Raw genomic sequence first — 12,229 nt, 5'->3', positions numbered from 1 at the left:
AATGTGTTGCACATTTAGCCTCAGCTTTGTTGAAATAGGATCACAGTCCCTTCAGTTCCAGAGACTTTTTTGCTGTTGTTTCATTCTTTTGTACGGTGGCCCTGAGGTGCAAAGCACTGCAACTTTAACAAAGCACAATTACAAATACAAAAACACTTCGACATTAAGAAAAACACAACACATTAAGGAAAACACAACGACATTACCGAAAACACAACACATTAAGGAAAACACAACGACATTACCGAAAACACAACACATTAAGGAAAACACAACGACATTACCGAAAACACAACACATTAAAGAAAACGGAAAAGGTAGGTCCCAGTGGGAGACATATGAATTCGCTGATTGGACTACAGCTCGTTTTACTTTTGAACCGGAAGTTATTCTGGCGTGCTCAGTTTGAGTGAGAAGCAAAGCGGGAATACGGTCGTCATTTATTGCCCAAACTGGGAAAAAGCTGATTGAGCCGTCACCAAACTTTTGCAGCAGTTGTGGCAAGAGGCTTCAAGAAATGTATATGGAAGATACTCCACAATGTTCAAGTAAGTTAAGCATAAAGAAGTATTTATCTGTCATATGGATGTAGTAACTTGCTTATGCTAGCGGGACTCCAGACCGGGTCCACTGTCACTTAGTTGTTCATTGTAAATGCAATTAAAAGTAAAAAAAAAATCTAGATGTAGTTCAGCAGCATTGTATTATATTATTAGTAAGGTCCGTTACAGCCTTATGCACTTTTTCTAGGGTAATTTGTGTCCTTCTGGTTCTTTTGCACTGCGATCAAGCTTGCCGCCTTTTCGAAGCGAAGCCGCACTCAGTTTAGACATGTGCTAACTTTACTTCAGTTTGTTATACATATTATTGTCTGTTTGCATGGCTGTGATGTGCGACATTTTTTCTTTAATTTACTAATAGCACAACAGACTGTCCCATCCTGCTCTGCACCAGTCCTCAGCACCTTCCTTGAATACAGAAAGAAAAACATGAGGAGCGACAAAAGTATTCTCTTGGAAGAAAGGGGTTAAAGCAAAAGGAAAAAGTGAAAGTTCGGGTAGGTCCGTTATGGCTCAGTCCAAAAACAAGCAGCTTTTAACTAATAGACTTGCTTAAACAAAGTACAACGGTAAACAGTGAGCTATTTATGGTTATAAATATTTTCAAACAATTGTAAAGCTTGATGCTCAAAAATCAATATCGATGACATACTTTCAGTTGTTCATACCTGCCACCGACTTTATGACACTGTAATTTACTATGAAAAAGTAATTGGGTATAAAAAAATTTGATCAAATTAGAGATATGAAATTACTTGATCAGATATCAAATTTAACCAGCTTTTTTCTTTGTTTTTGTGTTTTATCTTTAGTTGGTAATAGATCTTTGCGTGCCCTTCTGAAAAATTGTATGAAATACTGGAATATATTGTGCAATACTTGTTAAATTCTGTATCAATGATGATAAACTTGTATAATCCATTCAGAATTTTAGGTACAATAGCCATTGTCTTCTTTGTACTCATAAATAAAACTAATTATTTCGAATCATTGTTTACCATTACAATATGCATGGCATATGAAAATTTTTTCAATGTGATTTATAAAAATTGAATGTTGCATGACACAATATCAATTTGTTGCTGTGAAAACTTTTTTCTAGTTTAAATTTGATATTGTGTTACTTTTATTTTTGAATTTTGGAGCACTGTGCAAGATTCTTTACTTTGTATATGTAGTTTCTTTTTCCCCTGTACATATTGAACTACAATGTTCACGTTTACACAGGACTTAGAATAAATCATATCTATGCCATGAATAAAGTATATTGCTTATGTTTCTGTCCTAACAGATTCAAAGATGGACTGGGAAGTCTAGGATTTTTTGCTGCACTGCAGAAGCATTCCAGGGTCCTTTCCCCAATCCTGTGTTTCTCTGCGAAGGCCCTGACTGCTTCAGACTTGGAGACAATGTTTAAACCAGTTCTGAGCCCAGTAGGAAGCAATAGGCGGCAAAAGGAGGGCAAAACAATCGTTTCCTGGGCAGATTATTTGCTTGACTGCGAAGGTTAGTAAGGACGGATTGTGTTTTATTCTAAAATTGGGCTTTTTGTTTGTTTAATTGGGAGGACATCAGAACTAAAATCCATTGTGCAATGGATTATCTATTGACTACATTGTTTATCATCTTTCAGAGAAAACAACTGCTGTGTCTCTGGAGGAAGTCCTCATGTTCTCTACAGCTCTCGCAGCGATTCCACCAGCAGGCATGGTGCCATCCCCACATCTAGAATTTCTGAGTGATTCACCTTTTCCTCTCACAAATACCTGCGCAAACACACTCAAACTGCCGCTTTTGGATTCTTACACTGCTTTTAGGGCCAACATGGACTTTGGGATACAGAACGCACCGGGATTTGGATGCTACTGAAACAAAGATTTCTTCCAGTCTTGTTGAATATAAAACATTAATTAAAAATACATAATTTGATATGTTTTCACATAATTTAAAACATAGCAATGTTTTGCTACCTAGACAGACATAAATGTTAAATGTGTTACAAAAACCTAGTTTGTTTTGAAAAAACTTTTTCCTGTTCTTTTTTTTTCTCACAGCTGTAAGAAAACCAATAGGCTACTCATAACTTTGTTAGAATTGTATTAAGAGTGTAATGTGCACATTTTATCTTCATAGTTCACACTGAATGCACAATTTGGTGTATAAAAAAGTTTAATGCACTTGTTGCTGTTCTGAGTAACAATGAGGTTTCATTTTAGCAAAATGAACAGGAGACAAAATATTAAACGATTTGATTCTCGTTTGTGTCTACAGCCTCGCTATGTCCTTAAGCAAGAAATACAGTTCCATAGCTGACTCCCAGTCTTCTGACTGCTGTTGTCCATGTTGTTGCATGGCTTGCTGTAGGTATTCCTCAATGTCTTTATCACCACACAACTCTGTCACCTGACTTGCTTCTGGGAAAACATCCAGATCGCTGTCCTCAACAGGAAATCCACAATCTCTTGAACCATATCTGCAAAGTCAGAATATAATAAGTCATAGAATTGTGACAGATATTTTCTATATTTTCTACAAGTAATTCAAATTGTCTTTTTTTTTTTTTGGCGGCTATATGACCCAGTATAAGTGAGCACTATCAGTGACAGATTATACAGTGTATCACAAGAGTAAACTCACATTTCTGCAGATCTTTATATCTTTTTGTGGGACAACACTGAAAATGACACTTTGACACAATAAAAATAGTCTGCAGCTTATATAACAGTGAAAAAAGACGAGCAGTCCTCAACTTGGACATTATGGGATGTAGTCTCAGGGTTTTACTCACATTTATAAAAATAAATGTTTGAAACAAATTCAATATGGCATGTAAACTGTCAAAACGACAGCGATGTGACTCAACTCCATAGGTACTTCCTCTGGAGTTGTCATGACAACAATAAACTCAAAGATTCTTGACAGTTTATATAATGCTGGGCAATGACAGAAGGATTGTTGTTTGTTGCCCCACAAACAAGCCACATCATTCTTCTCGAAAAACCATCAATGCATCCTGAGATGGCCAAGCCGAATGGCTTCAGTTTGTCGTAGCCATCTACATGCCATGTGTAATTGGGCCCCATAGAGTGATACGTGCGTCTTGTAAATCTCCTGCGAGTCCTCAGAGCGATGCCTTGGGGATTCAGCTGCTTCAGCAGTCTCATTACAAGATCACGTTTAACTCGCAGGTTGTGTTTTTGTTTCAGAACTTGCCACATGGTCCGATAGCCAAATAATTGCCCTGGTCCTCTCAGCTCGGTCATAATGGCACGCCTCACTTCAGGAAGTGGAAAGTAGTTGCCTCTTCTATGCAATCCTTCTTCTTTCAAATGAGACTTTAGTGTCCGCATACTAAGTGACACATCGTGGTTGGTCCGTAGCATGTCTAGTATCACCTCATATGTGTGTCCTGACTCAAAATATTCGCGAATAGTAGTGGTAAGGTGTGGATCATCAAGCACATTCATGTTTTTAAAAAACACGTAAAGCCAGAATAACTTCCGGTTCAAAAGTAAACCGAGCTGTAGTCCAATCAGCGAATTCTTAGGTCTCCCACTGGGACCTACCTTTTCCGTTTTCTTAATGTGTTGTGTTTTCGGTAATGTGTTGTGTTTTCCTTAATGTGTTGTGTTTTTCTTAATGTCGTTGTGTTTTCCTTAATGTGTTGTGTTTTTCTTAATGTGTTGTGTTTTCGGTAATGTCGTTGTGTTTTTCGTAATGTCGAAGTGTTTTTGTATTTGTAATTGTGCTTCGTTAAAGTTGCAGTGCTTTGCACCTCAGGGCCACCGTACTTTTGTATTATGTCCACTAAAAACTCTGGCCCCACCCTGGCCCCACTGTTTTCTCCTAAAGTCCAAAAACAGGGCTGTTAGGTTAGTTGGTCTCTCTAAATTGCGCTTTAGCTGTGTGCCTTGTTGTTTGTCCTGTGGTGACCTGTACAGTATGTACTCTGCCTCTCACCCAATGACTGTTGGAAACAGGCACCACTTAATGTCAGTGCAATTTTTTTAATCTTTTCTTCTTGTTTATTTGCGCATGGTAAACCTAAAATTAATAAAATGCCTGTGTTATCAATTCTCCAGCATGAAAAGATTCCTCAAATTGTTTGACAGATACGCTTAACATTATTTATTTGAAATGTTAAAAATAAAGTTTTTCACTTACATTTATCTTACACAGTTAATAGGAAACCTAATGTAACCTTTCCAGTATCAACAATTTTGTGAGATAGTTTTTGTAAACTATTCCTCACTAAACCATGAATGTCTTTGAAGCATAATAACTTTTTTTATGTTTGATTTCATTGTGGTATAAGAAGAAACTAAAGAAACACCAAGTAAAGAGATTAAATAAACTGCCTTGCAGTTTGAATGAGGTTTCAGTACTAAGGCTTTTAGGGTTTTTGTCAGTTTTATTTCTCTTTTTTGAATGAAAACATGACGTATTCACTCAATCAGCGTCAGCTTTGTTATGATTAATGCATGTTTATGAAGTACAGCTCAAAACTATGTCAACATGAAGTTCTAAAAGTTTATTTTTAACTTTTTTTCCAGTATCAGTCTTTTGTAATGAGTCAGTCCTTTGTGTTTGCATGAGTGAAAACTTCAGGATTATGGAGTTATGTTTTAGAAAGAAGCAAAAACTAAAATTAGTCTCTATGGTGTCATGGGAAAAAGACATTCCCTCTGAACTCCATCAGGAAATGAATGGAGGAAGCTTTGGGCCCAGGTGTTTGTGCTCTATAGTGCCAAAGTACTGTGCCATGACATATGACATGCATCACATAGACTGCAGGCTCTGCAGCCTGTGGAACTGGGTAAATGCGATATTTATTTTTATTTTTCAACCTGACAAATATATATCTTACTAAACATATCATGTCCACTACATGCATGTACATCCCACTGCAAAAGTATTCATCCCCTTTGACCTATTTTCTTTGTAAGTTACAACCCAAAACTTCAGTGTATTTTGATATAGACCAACACAAGGCAGTGGATAATTGTGAAGAGGAACTAGGAAAAGCAAATTATGCTATCAAATCTTTCATAGTAATACACATCTGAAAAGTTTGTATTTTACATCTCTTTGAAAATACTTTGTCAAACCACTTTCCACTGCAGTTATAGCAGAATGAGTCATAAAATACGGCTGCAGACTGTAATGTTTGCCATTCTTTCTACAAGATAAATCAAGTCCAACCAGGGTAAATCGATGAACAGCATTTTTCTTCTGGACTTAACTTGGTTGTTCCATCAAAAAGCGGGTTTGATCTAAATCTATTCCGTTATAGTGCTGGCTGAATGTTTCTGGCATAATGAAAACATGGCAAAGCGATTTGGCTATGTTGCTAATTAATAGCGATTTCAGGACTTTTCATTTTGATGGCACTGACACTTTCATTGACTATCCATTTTGAGTAAGCAACATGCTTTTGCAGGTTTTACAAATTGTTTAGAAGAATTCACTAATGTGCCAATGCTCATTTGCACAAAAGTGAGAAAACACATCAACGTGACAAAGAAAAACTGTAAAACCATTTATCTTCAATGTCTGCAGAACCTCTTTCCATTAAGTTATGTATTATTTTCGATGATATGTAAGAGTGTTGAAGTTTGTTGATTAGCAGACTTTAACACTGTTGTTCCAAGCAAATAACTTTTGCTACAGGACAGATGTAACAGGCTGAATGAGTGATAATTTCTTCAGCATTTCTTTTGCTTTTCTATTCATAAATCTCATTTGTTCAAAGCCTTTTAGAGTTGCTAAAATTCTGTGCTACAACTTCATGTAGAATAATGCTTTGCTAAATATTTTTGTTTTGGTCTACACCCGTAAATTATTTCCTAAGTTTCTTCCTTTTTCTTTCCCTCCCAGCTGCTGCCGAATAGCATCAGAGTTGCCGTCAAAACAAAAAACGCAAAACACCTCTCCTTCTCCGAGCGAGCGCTCTCAAACAGTTCACAATCAGAGCCAAGTAGACATCTGAAGTTTGACAGGTGTCTGCCAAACTTGAGATTGAGGCATAATTGAACAGACCAGCGGAAGGTGGAGGATGGGGGACATCACGAGAAAGACGAGAACCGCTTAGGAAATTCACTTTTTTCTTGAGCAAAATGTTACGTTTGTGTTACTTTTAACCGTGAACATGCTTTTTGTGTTTTTATTTTATTATATTGTTATGATTGCCATAATTATGAAGATTTTACCTAAGCTTGATTGTTTGGTGCTGTAGCGTGATACGCTTCACAGCGTCACTGGAACTGTGCGCACATGCAATGCAACTCTACCTGCAAAGGCTTGTAACTTTAGAGTAAACCAGGTAAGTCAAGCAAGAGTCTACAGGAACCTGCTTTATTTCTAACAGATAGTCCTTGTGTTCAATGAGACAAATTTCTGTATAAAGACAAATAACTGAATGACATTGAACAGAGTGGATTGTCCAGATCACAAATTTATATTTAGTATTGTTCACTTCAGATTAGGGGAGTTATGTTACTGTCAGGGCCTCTTCTTCCACAACTGAAAGATTAGGGCACATTTTGTACATTGTAATAAAGCTTTGTCAATAATGATAACAGTAAAAAGCTGAAACCATAAATCACTTCTCCCTGCCCGCAAAGCAGCAAATGAGATTAAGTTTAAGATGACACAATGTTGCAAGATGTGTCATCTTGCCTGATTCACATGCCAATATTTAAAATTCTGGGCTTATTTTCAGACTCTTACGCCCACATAGCCTCCTATAAGATCCTCTTTTATTTTTTTAAGCAGCTGCACCAAATCGGACAAAAACAAGGAGATTTATTATTTTGGATCACAAAATAATTTAGCTGGAAAACTTACAAGGGCAAAGAACTGCATTGAAATATAAATTGAAAGAAAGAAACAGAAAAGACATTAAAAAAACTCACATTCAGTCAAAAATAAAGGAGTTTTAAACTTTTAAACTGTTGTTCCAATTAATCATTGTATGTAGTTATGTGAGGAAAGAACTGTTATCTATTGGGTTATACAACTGATCTGATAGTTGCCATCCAATTAAGAGACATTATCAGCTAAGATAAGATTAAAGTGAGGCGCCATCCTTATTTCTAATGAAATGATTCATATCAATGAAATTAGTTAATTCAGTAGCACACATTTAAAAAAAAAAAGATAAATCTGTTAATAATTTAACTGAAGAGCACATATGAGTGAAGTATGTCATCATTATTGTTTAGCATTGTACAGTGAGCAGCTCAGAGTTTCAACGTCTTAAAGCCTCTAGGCTGAAATGCCTTGTTTGTACTTCAGGCATTTATTTTGTCATTTGTGAACATAATCATAAAATACATTTGCATAACTGATCTCTAGTCAATACTTTATTACGTTCAGTGAGTTTCTCAGTGGGAAGTGTTCATGAAGATGTTCTTGTTTTAAGGATCAACAATCTCTTTTGCTATTTTGGGCAGATATCAAGAAAAAACACTGATGCTCCTGCAATTATCTTTAAACGAAAACGTTTTTATGCCGTAAACCTCGTGCTTAACTGTAACTGCCTCATTGAACTAACTATGTAGACCGTGTTTATTTTAATTACTCCAGCTGGGGGCATTTCTTTCTTTAAATGAAATATTTCAGCTGTTTTAAAATCCAATGGGCTGTTTTTGCTAGGCGGTGAAAAATCCTCTCCATCATTGAGTTCATGCACATATTTTTTTATCTTTGCTGCCACATGACATTCTTCCGCTGAAGTATTTTACTTTTTTTAGAAAAATAATCAATTTTATGATTATTGTGTGTGGTTTCTGAATCAGTGAAATAAGATCACGATTAAGAAGTCTTTAACCTACACATTAAAACGAGCGTTTGAACATGAGTGCTTTTAAGACCTCAGGATATAACTAAAATCTAGGAAGTATGTTTGGGAGAGACTGGGAGAAGTTCATAAAGATGAAACGTCAAAACTATAACATTTCCATGAAAATGTATCTTATGCTGCCAGTATATTACATCAAAAGCTTTGTGTGAATCATGAAAGCGCTCATTTTGCAAAACTGAGAGAAAACTCACTTGCACAAATCTGCAACACACGCATGAATAATTTTCTTTTTCCTTGTCTTTAGGTGTAATCAGGCACTGTGCAGTTTACCAAATGCTTTATACTGTCAAAACAGGAAAACAACATAATTAAACTCAATGTAAATCTCAATCCTAAGGAAGTTCATCTATATGACAGAAAATAGAAAAAAACTTTTCAATGGGCATTTGATATCCTATTCATATTTACAAATTGTCATTGTTTGAAAGATATGGATTTCTTCATCTGTCCATGAAAGTTGACCTGAAGCTTGAGGAGAGTGTAAAAGTAACACTATTTATGGATTTAGTCTCACATTTTCTCTTAATGCTCTATGTTCTCATTCCACGCTTTCACTGCTTGGCCGATTGGCCTGGTGCATCATTTCGATTTCCCCTCAAGCCTCTTTTGGATGGCGAAGGATCCATTCCTGCCTGAAGTTCATCAAACCCATTTGAAGATATATTTAAAAGGAGATGACACTAGAAGCAAAAAGAGGTGGAATCGGGGCTGCCAGTGTAGATAAGATGATTCCAGATGATGTTCATTTTCAGGCTGTCACCTGACCTTATTCATGGCATGCATTTGAAAAAGACAGATAACTCTCCCTATCTCATTCGGTTTTGCTCTTACTCTCAGTACTTTGGCAAAAAGAATTTGACTGAACTGTAGTATTTTTGTCTTTACTGCTTCTTGAAGGTAAATTTAGTCCTAGACCTCTATTACTCCTTTTGCCTTCAAAGAAATACGAGAAGTGACAATTTGTACTTTACTGAAGAGCAAAGAGCTCTACATACGACAGTTGTTCTTTGTTTAATTCAAATCAGTTTTTATGTAGCACCAATAATTCATAATAAAACAGGCTTACAAACAAGCCATTTCCATTCAATTACAAATGTGCTCATTTTAAATCAACACAGCAAAACTATCTATCATAGTAATTGTTTTCTGTCAATTACTTTTAGAGCATCAGCTGTGACTTTGTATTCACAGTTAGCTGCTTGTATTTGCTCCCTATAGACACACTAAGTGTTTCACAACTGTCTTTAAATCCTCTCTCTATGAAAAGACTGACAATAAAGGTAATGGGTGGGAGGAGCAGGCTAAAAAATGTCTAGGTAAGTTCAACTGTCTGATCCCGAGGCGGTGCACCTCAAGACACAGGTTTGGTTTTCAGGGTTTAAAAGTAAAACTGCCCTGCAGGCTTCCACAGCATTTTCTAGCAGTTGTGTGCATTTTCTTTGTTCAGTGACTTCTTTGAGCTTTCAAGCATCGCTGTAAGGAGCTGAGAATGTTAGTTAGGGATAACAGAAAGCCCTAATTGTTATTGAAGGCTTGACGCCCTTTGGATTGTCTTACTGAAGTTATTTTTGTATTGTGTTTTGTTAAACTTATAGATTTGTGTCTTTCTTTGTCCACATGGCTTAAAGAATAGAACTTTGATGCAAAACTCTAAACAACAGAGGGAAGCAAATACAGGCAACTTGAAAGAAACACAGTTGCAGAAAAGCAGAACAAAATAATCACAACCTAAGAAAGACTTGCCAGGTAATTTGGAAAAGTGATAGATTGGGCATTTAGTACCGTGTACAGGAGACTCAACAATTTATCACACTAAAAACTGTAGGTCTCAACTTTAGGTTTTTGCTAACTTTTAAGAACTATCCATATATTAAAATATTAAATAGAAACACTCCACATTGAAAAAAAAATACAGATGTCACAAGGAATGTATTGTCATTGAATGCATAAAAGCACAAATATATAGTAAAACAAAATGTGTTTTTTGACTTGAAGGCAGCAGAGGATTACCAAGACCTGACCAACTTTTTGGCTAGCAGTATTTCTTCTCCATCCTGCATTTATTCTGTTATAATTAACAGAGTTACTTGCCGAAGAATAGCAGTAACATAGAACATGTTGTAGCATATCCAGTGCTTGTATTGTCTAGATGGAGGGATGTTACCTACAGCCAATACCAGTATGTGCAGATAGATTCTGAGAAATTGGTGTAGAGCCAGTCAAAAACAAAAACACAACAGTCTTCTATTTTTGGGTGAATATAGTGTGTGTCCCTGCAGCTTTAAATAATAAATCTTGTCATTCAGGGAACAAACATTATCAATAAATGTTGGAGTTTGTAATGGTCAAATGCATTCCACGAGTTTTCTTTTTGGTGTTCACTCAGACAGCTCATAACACAACATCAGCTGCCTTTGATAAATAATTGAACATTATTCTTGTCACAATAAAAGCATTGTAAATGAACAGCCCTGCTTTGAAGCACATGTAACGAGTGGCGAATGGAAACTTGGCCACCACCACTCATGAATAGATGGAGCACACTGATGGTGTATACTTGCTGACTTGTCATCACGAATAATATCTGAATCATAGCTTAAAGTATATCTTATAGAAATATACATTAAATTTGTTGGCATTTATTGCTCTAATAATTTTGATGGATAGCATAGTCACGAAGTTGCATTTTAGGTTAAATTTTACAAGACTATAAAACAATTAAAAAAGTAGTTTTAAATAAAAGGTTGACTTTTATTCAACCTTTTAAACCGAGTGGAGTCTCGGTTTAAATCCCATAAGGGGCCTTTGAATAATGGACTAAATGAAATCTACTTTTTTATGTCTTTGTGTAGCAGAATATGTGGCATTCAAAGACTTCTTGCACTTAGTACAGTGAGTAAAAATAAACTATATTGACTGGCCTTCAAAGACTTTTCAAGTGAGACAGAAATAAAAGTTGCTGCCCAAAGGTTTCACAAATACGTTGTCCAAGTTGATGCACTAAGACAGGTATGTCTTTTGAACAGAGATGTCAATGATCTCAGACTTGTGCGACTTCAAATCAGCCCCTACTGCTGGTTTGCTTCCTGTCTGTCGGCTGTCTGCGTTTTCGTTCACATTTATACATTTACAATGAGAAACATTTTAGACCATTCCTCTATTTTTGGTCCCTCACTAAAACTTACAGTAGAGCTTTTATGGTATTGCCTTGAACATACATGCAGAACAGAAATAAGTTACTCCTTTCTCAGCACAGATGAAGATTGACTGTGAGACAACACAAGAAATCAGGGAGAACATTTCTCAACCGGGGTCAACTCGCTTTGACAGGGTCCATATGCTGATATACAGCTTGATGGAAAATGACTTTTATTCTCGACTTCTGAAATCAGAGATTTACAAAACTCTCCTGGAACATTTTGAAGGACAATGAAAGCAACATCAAGAAAATGGCTGGTTCAAGGGCTCTTTGTATGATTGATTCTGCACTTTAGAAGAAGCTCTCAGTTTAAACTAAATCTGCTTGTCAAAGGAAGCAGGGGTAAAAGAACAGTTTGTTTGAGCAGTGACTGGACCCAAAAGGCAAACGAGGCTCCTTGGAAGGATTTTTGTTGGTGTTTTGAATGTTTGAAACAAAAAAAAGAAAAATGGCAAACATTGAGTTAATAAAGCTAATCATCCTTTTATATTTTTTTTTTGTTTAAGTATAAATAATTTATTACTAAAAAAGTGTTGTCCATGTAAAAAGCTTAATGTTTACTGTCATGACCTATTACTAACTAATATGGAGATGCATTGGTATTAT

General features: G+C 36.0%; 2 long non-coding RNA genes across 4 annotated transcripts; one reads left to right on the top strand and one right to left on the bottom strand.

Moving 5' to 3' along the window:
- Positions 1 to 308: 308 nt before the first annotated feature.
- On the top strand, positions 309 to 2,817 carry LOC145551419 (uncharacterized). 3 transcript variants are annotated; one of them, XR_014087244.1, is made up of 3 exons: positions 309 to 548; positions 922 to 1,057; positions 1,852 to 2,817. It is a non-coding gene; the product is annotated as an uncharacterized LOC145551419 (long non-coding RNA). The 3 variants fall into 3 exon arrangements; XR_014087243.1 differs by having other exon boundaries at positions 309 to 1,057; positions 1,852 to 2,066; positions 2,194 to 2,817; XR_014087242.1 differs by having other exon boundaries at positions 309 to 1,057.
- LOC103461590 (uncharacterized) lies at positions 2,712 to 4,248 on the bottom strand. The gene is made up of 2 exons (XR_533151.2): positions 3,198 to 4,248; positions 2,712 to 3,033 (listed from the first exon to the last, which is right to left on the bottom strand). It is a non-coding gene; the product is annotated as an uncharacterized LOC103461590 (long non-coding RNA).
- Between the last annotated feature and the right edge of the window lie 7,981 nt (positions 4,249 to 12,229).

Source organism: Poecilia reticulata, chromosome 4 (assembly GCF_904066995.2).
Source record: "Poecilia reticulata chromosome 4, P_reticulata-male-v2, whole genome shotgun sequence".
In the NCBI taxonomy this organism is placed as follows: Eukaryota; Metazoa; Chordata; class Actinopteri; order Cyprinodontiformes; family Poeciliidae; genus Poecilia; species Poecilia reticulata.
Note: the sequence above shows the minus strand (reverse complement) of the source record. Positions and strands in the feature narration are given on the sequence as shown.